This window comes from Staurois parvus, unplaced genomic scaffold (genome assembly GCF_062004578.1).
Source record: "Staurois parvus isolate SC_StPar_1 unplaced genomic scaffold, SC_StPar_1.0 ptg001869l, whole genome shotgun sequence".
NCBI classification, from domain to species: Eukaryota; Metazoa; Chordata; class Amphibia; order Anura; family Ranidae; genus Staurois; species Staurois parvus.
This window is the reverse complement of record NW_028319665.1, coordinates 501316-514714: the sequence shown is the minus strand read 5'-3', so window position 1 is coordinate 514714 and position 13399 is coordinate 501316. Positions and strand designations below refer to the sequence as shown.

General features: G+C 44.2%; 1 pseudogene; it reads left to right on the top strand.

Moving 5' to 3' along the window:
* The first annotated feature begins 1010 nt into the window (after positions 1-1010).
* Positions 1011-11729, top strand: LOC149433983 (small ribosomal subunit protein eS17-like; annotated as a pseudogene).
* The last annotated feature ends 1670 nt before the right edge of the window (positions 11730-13399 follow it).

The window sequence follows — 13399 nt, the reverse complement described above, 5'->3', positions numbered from 1 at the left end:
GATTGTACCATCACTGTGGAGGCATTGTGAATGGTACTCATTAGGCACACATCCTTCTTGTCCCGCCATCTCAGTGCCATCATTTTTGCCTTTGTCAGGCAACTAATTCTCCAGACTTCAGATTGGGTTTTCCAAACATGGATGGCAGGTTGCGCCGGTTAGCCCGATCGTTTCTATAGTCATCCGTTTTTGTGCTGAAGAACCTCATAAGGTTCTGGAGAGGTGTAGAAATTGTCCGTTGTTACACAGTAACCTTGGTTTAGCAGAGGCTCAATCAGTGACAGGACAGAAGATGTTGCAATTCCATATTTGCTGTACTCGAGATCGCATTTTGTGCCTTTGCCGGTGTATGACTGTGTTCCAGATGTAGCCAGTACGGGATTCGCACACCAGGTAGGATTTGACATCAAATCGTGCTCTTGGATGCGATTTACTGTATCCAGCTGAGCCTTCCCTTGTTGCGCTGCGTACCTGTTTGTCTCCGTCACAATTATTCCAATAACCTCATCGGTCAGAAACCATTCTAAGTACGCCAAGGGGTTGTCACCTTCAACGTGGAATTTCATACCAGGTGCGCCTGTAAACGGAAATCTTGGCAGCGCTGGCGTATCACAATAGTGCACCATGTGTGCAGATCACTCGCGTCAATCTCAGATTCGCCACTGTCTTCATTTGAAGACAAATCGCCTTCGCTCAATTCAAGTAGCTCCTCACTGTCGCTGTTTGCTAGCTCATCAAAAACCTTTAGCGCTAGCGAGACGCTTTTTGGAAGTCATGAGCACAAAACCGTTTTTAGTCACAGAAGCTGAAACTGCACTATGGAAATATCTCAGCTAGAGTTACAATGTATGCATTAGTCACACTTTTTTTTTTTTTTTTTTGACAGTGATCTATTTTTATAATTCTCGCCTCCAGCAAGCCACACCCACCGATGGCAGGCACTGCAGACTCACGCTGATCAGAGATCAGGATGCAATAGCGGGGAAGGAGACTGGGGACGGGCGGAGGGGATGGCTGCTGGCAGTGCAGGACCAGGGACACAGATCGGCACCAGGTAATTAGATTGCGGTGAGCCCGAGTCTGGCTCTGGGTACCGCTTTTTGACAGCAAGATTTAACCCCGAGCCAGACTCGGGAAAACCACTAGGGAGGTTAAAGAATGGTTCTGTATGAATGTTTTAGTAAACCAAAATAGAGTTCCAGTCAAGGTTTGAGCTCTCTAATGGGAATCTGATACTACCACACTTGGGAGTATTTTAGATTATCCCATACCCTAACACTCTTTCCCCACATGAACCAATTATTATAGCGCTGTACATTACAATGGGAGACAGAAAATGCGACAGTACAAAACAATGCGATACACGAGGGGTTCGAGGGCCCTGCTCCTTGGAGCTTACAATCTAGGAGGGAGGGGATGGTGGCACAGGAGGAGATAGCTGTGGGTGATGGAGTGGTGGGAAGAGTGGAGGAGGTCGGCAAGTTAGCAGGGGGTGGGGTAGGCTTCCCTGAAGAGGTGGGTTTTCAGGGTGCGCCTAAAGGAGAGGAGAGTAGGTGATCTGATGGGTTGGGGCAGGGAGTTCCAGAGGATGGGTGACACCCTGGAGAAGTCCTGGAGGCGGGCATGGGAGGAGGAGACCAGGGAACTAGAGAGGAGGTCTTGTGAGGAGCGGAGTGTGCGTGCTGGGCGGTACTTGGATATTAGGTCAGTGATGTAGTTCGGGGCAGTATGGTGGACGGCTTTGTACGTCAGTGTTAGGATTTTGAATTTGATCTGTTGCACAATCGGAAGCCAGTGGAGGGATTGGCAGAGGGGGGTGGAGGACACTGAGTGGAGGCCAGTGGAGGGATTGGCAGAGGGGGGTGGCGGAAACGGAGCGGTTGGAAAGGTGAATAAATCTGGCAGCCGTATTCAGGATCGACTGAAGCGGGGATAGCCAGCGGCGAGGCAGGCCAGTGGGGAGGGAGTTGCAGTAGTCGAGTCGTGATATGATGAGGGAGTGGATGAGCTGTTTAGTGGTTTCTGGGGTTAGGAACGTGCGGATTTTGGCGATGTTGCGGAGGTGGAGTCTGCATGAGTTTGTTAGTGATTAGACTTGGGGCTGGAAGGATAGGTTGGATTCCAGAATGACACCAAGTACTCTGGCCTGCGGGGCGGGTCTGATAGTGGTATTGAGTCATTCTCATAAACTCAGCATTTCTGACATGGAAGTACCCACTGCCCTCCAAAGAATGGTCCCAGTGAGGTACCACTCGAATATACACTCACTGGCCACTTCATTAGGTACACCCTGCTAGTACAGGGTTGGACCCCCTTTTTGCCTTCAGAACTACCTTCATATATTTGACATTGGAAATATTCTTCAGAGATTTTGCTCCATATTGACATGATTGCATCTCAGTTGTAGATTTTTCGGCTGCACATCCATGATGCGAATCTCCCATTCCACCACATCCCAAAGGTGCTCTATTGGATGGAGAGCTAGTGACTGTGGAGGCCACTGGAGTGCAGTGACCTCATTGTCATGTTCAGGAAATTTAGTTGGAGATGTGAGCTTTGTGACATGGGGAATTATCCTGCTGGAAGGAACCATCAGAAGATGGGGACACTGGAGTCAGAGGGATGGACATGGTCAACAACAATCCTCGGGTACCAAAAATATAAAACCACAAATGGGATTCCCTATAAATTCAATGAATATATAATATGCTGACTCACCACAAATCGCAGGGCGGTGTCCTCCGGATCAAAATATGCAGTAATGATAGCAACCTAAGAGTAAAGAACTCGCTGGAAAAGAAGTCCTCGAACAAAACTGCGTCTTAACACTTTTATTGAAAAATGACATGGTAAAAATAGCTAACAATGCCCTCCACCCAGCACAATAAAATCATGACAACATTGCCATATAGAGAAACACCCACCCAGGCACCCGGGTCCACGCTACATGCGCACGCACACACACTCAGTACATTGATTGGTCAGTATGATAAATTATGAGACCCAAAAGGGGTCATATAACCTCAAAAACAGGGATCAAAGGAGGTCTGAAAATTTGTTGTGAAAAAATTGGCGGTGGTGTGGTCAAGGAAGTTAGTGGAACCAATGGCAGGTAATGGCAGGATCAAAAACGTCCTGTACAATGAGACAAGCTCAATTTTGTCCTCTGTATAAGGTAGATCCTTGAGTATAAGAGACTTCACATGTATAGATCATAATTTATGAAGATGGTGATCCAGATACCTAATAGAATGAGTAGGGTAACCCCCAATGGAGGACTATAGTAGGATAACTGGAATCAGTGAGTAAAGATGAAAGGAGAAACAAGTTGGTTGTGATTCATCAATCCCTTGATCGCCATGGGTGCAGAGCTGATCCATATGCCTCCTGTAAAGGACAATCTACTCAGCCCCAAAAATTGGAGATACTAATGGCCATGATACCAATTTTATATATGATTAGCAAGTAGGTTGGCAGTATACATGATACAACAAATGGTGGGTGAGCTATTATACAAAATTGTAGTGAATTGCTGTATGTCAGCAGTAAAACAATTGTAAAGGCATCCGGTGTATATAACTCAACTGAGTATTTTGCAATTATGGGGAATTTTCCCGTTTTTTTGATGTGAAGACCATGTCCGCCCACCCAATGGTATGCCGACATCCTATGATCGTTATTTACTGTGCAGTAGGAGCTGCGGAAGCATGCCATGTGGTTGTCCGGGGACGGAGAGTGTCAGGTGGTGGTCGGATGGTTGAGCCGCCAAAGAGAACCTGGATGTCTAGTGTAACGGAACCGGACCCCGACTGCACTAGGGTATTTTTGTAAGACTCCCGCTTCCCTGTCTGAACACAGATCCCCGGACACCACCACTGACCATGCAACACAAGTCTTGAAATAAATGAAATGACTCCTTTATTGTAACAGATACAAGATATATACATTCAAGGGAACAATCCCCCCTGCATAATGACACAGGGCGGGGCAATCTACATTTAGTAACGAGACACACAGCAGACACCCCCCCCCCACCAAACCAATACACAAACATATACATCTCATAATAGTTTGCTCCCAAGCAAGACACACAATAGAACAAGGGGATTCAACCACATGGTGTTAAACAATCAACCCCCACCTATCTCCTAGACATGTCTACACAATATTAGGACAGATCACCCTGCACCCCTAACAGGCACAGGGTGACTTACACATAAGAGGGATATGGGGAGCTGAGACGGGTCTCCCAAAGTGACTCCTGTCACACCGGGGAAGCGGGCGTCACGACGCTGTGACGTCAACGCGTTTCGCCCACTGTCACGCTTCAGGATGTAGTGGCCATATTTTTGAAGACATTTTGTCACGTCTGAATTGACGTCAGAATTGACAGTCAGCCTCACTTGTATCTCCTGGCCCAGACCCCACTGAAGGTAAAATAGATGGTGGTGAGGGACAGGTGGAACATGTGTGCCTGTGGATATTGATTGTGGAACTTGCAGCTGGTGATGTAACCTCAGTAAATCAGACAGGACATCCAGTCAGGAACAGAGGAGATGCTGGAACGGCAAGCTGAAATTAAGAAAGCACTCCACTGGATCTGCAAGATCTGGGTGCGTGGCTTGCCAGAACTTCTCATAAACGTGAGGCCGGAACACACCGTGACAACCGGAACTGATGTAATGACAGCCAGGACAAGCACTCAGCAGGACTGTAGAGCCAAAACTGGAAGCATAGTCAGAGTATGAGCCAGGGTCAGCAACGAGCAAGCGATTGAGGTACCGGAACATCAGACAGGGTTGGGGTCAGGAGGAAGCCAGGATCAGAAACCCATGAGCAGAAGCACAGACAGGGACGTGGTCAGGAGGAAGCCAGGATCAGAAACCCATGAGCAGAAGCACAGACAGGGACGTGGTCAGGAGGAAGCCAGGATCAGAAACCCATGAGCAGAAGCACAGACAGGATCGTGGTCAGGAGGAAGCCAGGATCAGAAACCCATGAGCAGAAGCACAGACAGGATCGTGGTCAGGAGGAAGCCAGGATCAGAAACCCATGAGCAGAAGCACAGACAGGATCTTGGTCAGGAGGAAGCCAGGACCAGAAACCCATGAGCAGAAGCACAGACAGGATCGTGGTCAGGAGGAAGCCAGGATCAGAAACCCATGAGCAGAAGCACAGAAAGGATCGTGGTCAGGAGGAAGCCAGGATCAGAAACCCATGAGCAGAAGCATAGACAGGATCCAAGAGCAGGTCAATCGCAAACTGGGTCAGTACCAGATAAACACCGGATACAGCAGGACACGGAATTAGCTGAAGACCAGTCAGCACTGGCAGAGTAAGCGCTTCCTTTAAATAGTCCATCTGGCACCAGAAACAGTGGGCACGCTCCTGCTCCATGCACAAGCCTATGCTCATGTCTATTAACCAGTTGCTGTACAGGAATTCCCTTACACATTTATAGCTGACATAGTAAAAGGATACAAGCGAGCGCTAGGTATCAAGCCGCTTACATAGAGGTGAAACCTCTTACCCTCTAAATATGTGAACAGACATGCAGCGCTAAAACAAGGTGAAAATAGTGCAGGCGCCTTGTAGCGCTATAAGTGATCAAATATAAAGTGAATCGTCCAAAGTTGATGTAATAGTAAAGTGATCAAATGTATATCAGATGTAATAAAGTGACTTGAGTGATTTTTGACAAGGCATCTCCATCAAACTGCAGGAGGGATGACTATGTTCCTGAGGTATCTGCCCTGGATCAAGAGATCATTGAGGTTGATCCTGACACCAAGGAAATGCTAAAGTTGCTGGACTTTGGCGGCCTGTCCAATCTGCAGGTGACCCAGCCCACTGTGGGAATGAACTTCAAAACGCCACGGGGGGGGGGTGTTTAATTGTATCATTTCCAATAAACTTGGGGACCCCCAAAGAAAGAGGGCTTTCCGAAAGTTTATTTCAAGACGTTCTGGTATGTTGCTCAGAATAAGGTCATTTTTTAAAATAGCCCAGTTTCTTTTTATAATTTTAGCAACTTCTTTATACTGTATTGAAAAATTGAGTGAGAAATGGACAAAACCTTTCAGATTTTGATTTACCAGAGGAAAGCAAGTCCTATTCTATTCTTCGCTCCCACATTTGTTTAATGTTGCTGCATCATAGCTTTTTTTCTAGGAATCTACCGTGTTTCCCCTAAAGTATGACCTAGCTGTACTTTTTGATGTACCGCTAATATAAGCCCTCCCCCGGAAATAAAACCTATCTCCACCAGGGGCGGACTGACCATTCGGGCACTGCCCGAGGAGCTGGGGTCACTGCAGGGCCCCATGAGAGGCTCAGTCATTCCCTGTATGTGCCGCTTCTGAAATCAGGCATTGAGGGGATGGACAGTGGGGCAGGCTCTTCGGACACCTCTCCTCTTTGGAGATTCAGTAGAGGGGCGGGTCCACATCTCTGCTACGGGTGCTGAAGTCGGAGTGCTGGAGGGGCGGGCAGAGTATGCAGCAGGTCAATGTAATCCCCGGACCCTGGTGACAGCAATGCAGCTTCATGTAAGTAGGGGGAAGAGAGGGGGGGGAGAAAGGAGGCCGGGGGGGCTTGCTTTAAAACGTACCTTTTTTATGGAGCTGGTAAAGAGCAGGTTGCAAGCCGATGATCCCCGCTGGATGGATCGGATCTGCGGATTGGGGAGGATAGTGGATCGGACTCCGATCCATTATGTTCAATCCGCGGATCTGATCCATCCTGCGAGGATCGTTGGAGGGGGTGTCACTAAGTGAATAAAAATGTCAATAAAAATAAGACCTACCCGAAAATAAGCCCTAGTGCAATTTTTTTTTTTTTACCTAAAATTTATATAATAGTGCCTTTTTTTTCAGGGAAACCGTATTTCTGAGAATTCCGGCCTGAGAGCAGAAATCCTCCATATTATTGCATTTTCTATGTATGCTGAGAAACTGACCTTTTTTGGAATATTTTTCAGCCATGTAGGGTGATGGCAACTGTCAGTGGGTATGTAACTTTTTGTATATGTGTCGTTAAAGGTTTTTTTAATACCAGTGCCATTATTAGAGTAAGGCCTAAAAAATTGTCAGTCATTAAAAGGATAACTTAATCAAATCGTTAAAATTCAAAGTGTTAAAGTTGATTAGAGAACTCATCCCCTTGTCATAATAAAAGGACATCGTCGATATATCGTCGATGGACTACAAGGTCTGGCCAATCCATTGAATAGATTAGGTCTTCTTCCCACCTGGACATAAATAAGTTTGCTAAGCTGGGAGCAAATTTTGCTCCCATTGCAACACCAGTTGTTTGCAAATAAAAATGATTGCTAAACCAAAAAGTTATGCTGCATTGCAAAATTCAATCATTCTAACAGGAAATTTTTTTTGCCGTGTGGGGATGTCTATGGCTGTGTTTTAAGTAGAAATCCACCGCCGCCATACCATCTGTATGTTTTGATGTTACTATAGAAGGCTGCAATATCTGCTGATACCAGGTAGGTGGGGGATACAATCTTGACATCTTTAATACCCGTTAGTACCTGTTTTTAGTGTCTTTCAGAAAGGCAGGGGTGATAGTTACCAGTGGTTGAAGGAAATAGTCAATATACTCCCCAATTCGAGAGCTAAGTGAACCAATCCCACGGACTATGGGTCTCCCTGGGGGGTGTACGGGGTCCTTATGCACCTTAGTTATGCAATAGAGGATGGGCAATCTTGGAGCCACTGGACAGAGAAAATCCTTTTTTCTTTATTTGTTACATCATCCTTATATCCTTTTTTTAATTTTCTTAAGCTCCTTTTTAAAAGGAATAAAAGGATGTTTTGCAAGAGGTGTGTAAGTGTCTGTCTTCCAGGATTTTATACACTTTTGTGACCATGTAGTCCACTTTATCCAGAACTACCACTACACCCCCTTTGTCGGCTGGACAGATAACCAAATCTTTATTTTCTAAAAGTGCTTTTATACCTTCTTTAATATTATTGGTTATTCCAATTTTTTTACTTTTGAGATTGTCCAGATCTTTTAGAACCATATTTCTAAATATGTTAATGTGGGAATGAGAGGGGGGTTAATGAAGCATTTTTTAAATTCAAAACTTTTAAAACCACTATTCATATTTATTATTATTATTATTATAATTATTATTCAATTCCCGTGTAGGGGGTTGCACAAAAATCTTTTTTTAAGGGACAGTTTTCTAGTGAATTTATGGATATCTATATATGTATGAAATTTGTTCAATTTAGACTTGGGCGCAAATTTTAATCCTTAGTTTAAAAGGGCTAATTCATTCTCAGAGTGGCTTTACTTTGGTATGAAATTAAAGATTAAAGATGCCATTAGTGTCTAAAGTTTTTATTTTTTTTTTATTTTTTTGTGTCCATTGACCCTCTTTCCCCCTTGCTTTCCTCTATTCTGACACTCCTTTTTCTTGTAGGGCCTTTCCCTAAAAAAAAAAATTTATTCTGGGGTTGGCCTGACTTATTCATGAAGGGGTTAGGTTGCCTAAAGCAGTTTCCTCCGTTATTATGGGGATGTGTATTCTCATAATTGGAAAAATTCCTATTCTGGGCATAGCCACTGTGTTGATAGGGACTCTACCTGGTGGGTAATCAAAGTTTGTTACCCCTATTTCTAGAGGGAGATGGAGTGTAAGTGTGATAGTCTATTAGTCTATTATTACCCACATTGTGGTGGTTATATCCATTATGTTGGTTGGAGTACTGATTATGGTTCTCATTGATTCCTCCAGGATTCATTTCTGGACCTGGATTCACGGCTGTAGTGTGGAGTAAAAAAAATCACTCGAATCACTATTACATCTGATATACATTTATTTGTTCACTTTACTATTACGTCAACTTTGGACGATTCACTTTATAGTTGATCACTTACAGCGCTACAAGGCGCCTGCACTATTTTCACCTTTTTTGTCTTTTTAGCTCTTCATGTCTGTTTACATATTTATTTAGAGAGTAAGAGGTTTCACCTTTTTATGTAAGCGGCTTGATACCTAGCGCTCGCTTGTATCCTTTTTACTATGTCTCCTATAAATGTCTTAAAAAATATGGCCGCTACATCCTGAAGAAGCATGACTCAGTTGGTGAAACGAGTTGACTTCACAGCATCGTGAGGCCCGCGTCCCCGGCTTCCAGGTTCTCTTTGGCGGCTCAACCATCTGACCACCATGCACCATCTGACACTCACAATCTGGTTCCCAAAAGAAAAATGGCCACCACAGGACAGAGTCATTCCAGCAGTACAATAATGCTACAAATCATCATATAATTAAAACAGTGGATTCAGATACACATCTCCGGGCAAACATACCAGTACATAAGGGCAACTAAGACCCCATATAATATGCAGTATATGTGCCAGCGAGCCAAAGTACCCAAATGGCAAAACAGGAGAAGAGGTGGTTAATGAGCACACATGACAGGTTACCGAGAAATGGGGAATAATCCAATGGGAGGGGGACAGAATAGACGGTGAAGGGTCAAGAGAGACCTCCTTGCGTAGGAGGATCGTGTCAAAGGTCCCCCCTACGATTAGACAAGTTGAGTGCATAAATGTCCTTCACACGCAAGCCCGCAGGGGATGAATTATGAAATTTAGCAAAATGTTCAAGTACGGGAGTTCGATCATGTTCATTGCAAATGCTGCCTAAATGTTTACCTATACGCACATGTAATTGACGTTTTTGTTTATCCAATATATATTACCACAAGGGCACTGGAGCATGTATATCACTCGTGTAGTGGCACAGTTTATAAATTGCTTGATATGAAAAACTTTGTGGACATCATTGAATCTATCCGATCAACGTACAATCCAATTTTTTGTTGGTGTACGCATGAATTCTGATTTAACTAGATTATCCCTCAAGTTCATTGCTCATTTAGCGACCATAAGAGGTCTGGGGCCTACAGTCTGCGATTCAGGGGACTGGGTAAGAATATGCCAGTGCTTGGTGTGAATTGCACGTACCGCCTCCCATTGGGTCCCAAACCGGGTAATGATGCGCATAGGAGACTATTCATGGGAGGTAAGATTATCAGTACACGTGAGCAATCTTCCCGCTTACATTTTAGAGGCTTTCGCTTTAGATCGTCTAAGGATACTATGGGAGTACCCACTTTCCCGGAATCTGTTTATAAAGGTCATCTGCCTCTTAATCATCGTCACGGATACAATACTCAGGTAGGCTGTGGCATTTAAACAATGCTCATTTGTTACTAAGGGGCTTAAAGTGGCCAAGAAAATGTCCCCCCACACCATGACACCATCACCACCACCACCAGCCTGAACCATTGATACAAGGCAGGATGGATCCCCCTCACCATGACACCACCAACCTAAACTATTGATACAAGGCAGGATGGATCCTTCCACACCATGACACCACCAACCTGAACCATTGATACAAGGCAGGATGGATCCTTCCACACCATGACGACACCACCACCACCAGCCTGAACCATTGATACAAGGCAAGATGGATCCACCACACCATGACACCACCACCACCAGCCTGAACCATTGAAAAAAATTAAAACATTCAACTGTTATCTATAAAACAGTTAATGTCTAGTTCAATGTTCAAACCATGTGGGGATAGGGACCATAATTCTACAATCCTTTTTAGTCTCCATCATTGACACTGCCCTGCGTTTATGTCCACCCCTCCAATGAGTGTTTAATGATATCAATGCCTATAAATTTTAAACAAGCAGGGTCCCTGTGATGAAAATCCCTGAAGTGTTTGGAGAGAGAGTTCTCTTTGAAAGCAGAGCAGAAATCCTCCATATTATTGCATTTTCTACGTATGCGGATAAACTGCCCTTTTTGGACTATTTTTCCTCCATGTAGGGTGATGGCAACTGTCAGTGGGTATATAGCTTTCTGTGTATGTATTCTTAAAGGTTTAAACCAGCAGGGTCCCTGTGATGAAAATCCCTGAAGTGTTTGGAGAGAGCGTTCTCTTTTGAAGCCTTTCTTGATAAATATATATGTATATTCTAAGTCCCTTTTTTTAGTCTCCTTGTAGTTCTTCCCACATACTGTTTCTTGCATGAGCATTCTTAGAGATAAAACGTGTACTATTACATGTGATCAATATATCAATGTTATGCGATTTTCCCTGAGACATTAGAAACGTTTTTCATTTTCTTATGAATACCGTTGCATTGGCAGATCATGTATCTGTTGCAGGGGTAGAATCCTTTCATACCAAAGGAAAAAAACATTTTAGGTGGATCAGCAATATTAAAAGCTAATGTATGTCTTGAGGGGACTTTCGCTCTACCAGCTCGGTCCAACATAGGACACGTCGGGACAAAGACCGTGAAAAAGGCTGCTCGGGTCATCACTGAAAAATACACCCGGCTGGGCAATGGCTTCCACACCAACAAGCGCGCATGTGAAGAGATCGCCATCATCCCCAGTAAAAAGCTGCACAAGATTGCTGGGTATGTCACACATCTCATGAAACACATCCAGAGAGGCCCTGTCAGAGGCATCTCCATCAAACTGCAGGAGGAGGGGAGAGAGGAGGGATAACTATGTTCCTGAGGTATCTGCCCTGGATCAAGAGATCATTGAGGTTGATCCTGACACCAAGGAAATGCTAAAGTTGCTGGACTTTGGAGGTCTGTCCAATCTGCAGGTGACCCAGCCCACTGTGGGAATGAACTTTCAAAACGCCACGAGGGGGTGTTTAATTGTATCATTTCCAATAAACCTTGGGAAACCCCCCAAATTAAGAGGGGGCTTTCTGGAATGTTTCAGGGCGTTGTATGTTGCTCAGAATAGGGTAATTTTTTAAACTAGCCCAATTTATTTTTATAATTTTAGCAACTTCTTTGATAAATGGAAAAAACCTTTTCAGATTTTGATTTAGCAGAGGAAAGCAAGTCTCTTCTATTCTTCGCTCCCACTTCTTTTGATATTGTTTAATGTTGCTGCATCATAGCCTTTTTTCTAGGAATCTACCGTGTTTTCCCGAAAGTAAGACCTAGAGGTACTTTTTGATGTACTGCTAATATAAGCCCTCCCCTGAAAATAAGACCTACCTCCACCAGGAGCGAACTAACCATTCGGGCACTGCCCGGGGTCACTGCAGGGCCCCATGAGAGGCTTTAAAACGTACCTTTTTTTATGGAGCTGGTGGAGAGATCAGTTGGGTTGCAAGCCGATCCCTGCAGGATGGATCGGATCTGCGGATTGGGGAGGATAATGGATCGGACAATGGATCGGACTCCGATCCATTATGCTCAATCGGCAGATCCGATCCATCCTGCGGGGATCATCAGAGGGGGCGTCATCAAGTGAATAAAAATAGTCAAAAATAAGAGGTACCCGAAAATGAGCCCTAGTGCATTTTTTTTCCATAAAGTTTATTAAACTCAGCATACAATAAATACAGCTAATACAAGGTCTCGGAAATACAAGAGGAGGTAATACACATAAAACAAATAAAAAGATACATAGCAATACATAGGCAATGAATCAGACGTAAGTCATTCCAGGGAAAAGAAAACTGGAAAAATGAGGACATGCAAACGCAGGAACATTAAAGGCATATTATTTATTATACAATATTTATAAAGCGCCAATAGTTCGCTCAGCGCTGTACATTACAAAGGGGGACAGAACATGTGACAGAACAATACCAATACAATGCAAAACATGAGGGGATTGAGGGCCCTGCTCTTTGGAGCTTACAATCTAGGATATCTGGTCTCAAGCCCTTATTCAGCATATTGGAATCACAGCACTGGCAGGTCAATGATATATATAACCTCAGTTACCGAGCAGCAGCAAAGGGCAGGGCCAGTCAGTCCAAGGTATGTATTGGAAATGTATACAGTAGGTGTGGAGGGGGGGTGCAAGGGCTTGTAGGATAGGGCCTTGTACTGTTGATGAAACTGAGGTAACCAACTACAGGTTGCCAGCACGTGTGTATAAAGGGTTCGGGAAAGGAGATATGTAAAAGTAAAAGGCGTGCAGCTGGATTGCAGATAGGGAGTAGGGCTCCTATGCGTAGAGAAGTGAACCACAATGGAAAGGGGAGAATGAAAGCTAAACTGAGTAGGAAAGCAAGGAAATGGGGATTAAGAATTTAAGAATAAGCATGAAAAAGGGAAAATTTTTTTTACCTAAAATTAATATAAGACCCTGTCTTATTTTTGGGGAAACGTGGTATTTCTAAGAATTCCGGCCTGAGAGCAGAAATCCTCCATATTATTGCAGTTTCTACGTATGTGGAGAAATTGCCCTTTTTTGGAATATTTTTCAGCCATGTATGTTGATGGCAACTGTCAGTGGGTATATAGCTTTCTGTGTATGTGTTTTTTTTTTTTTTTTAAAAAAGTTTTAATACCAGTGCCGT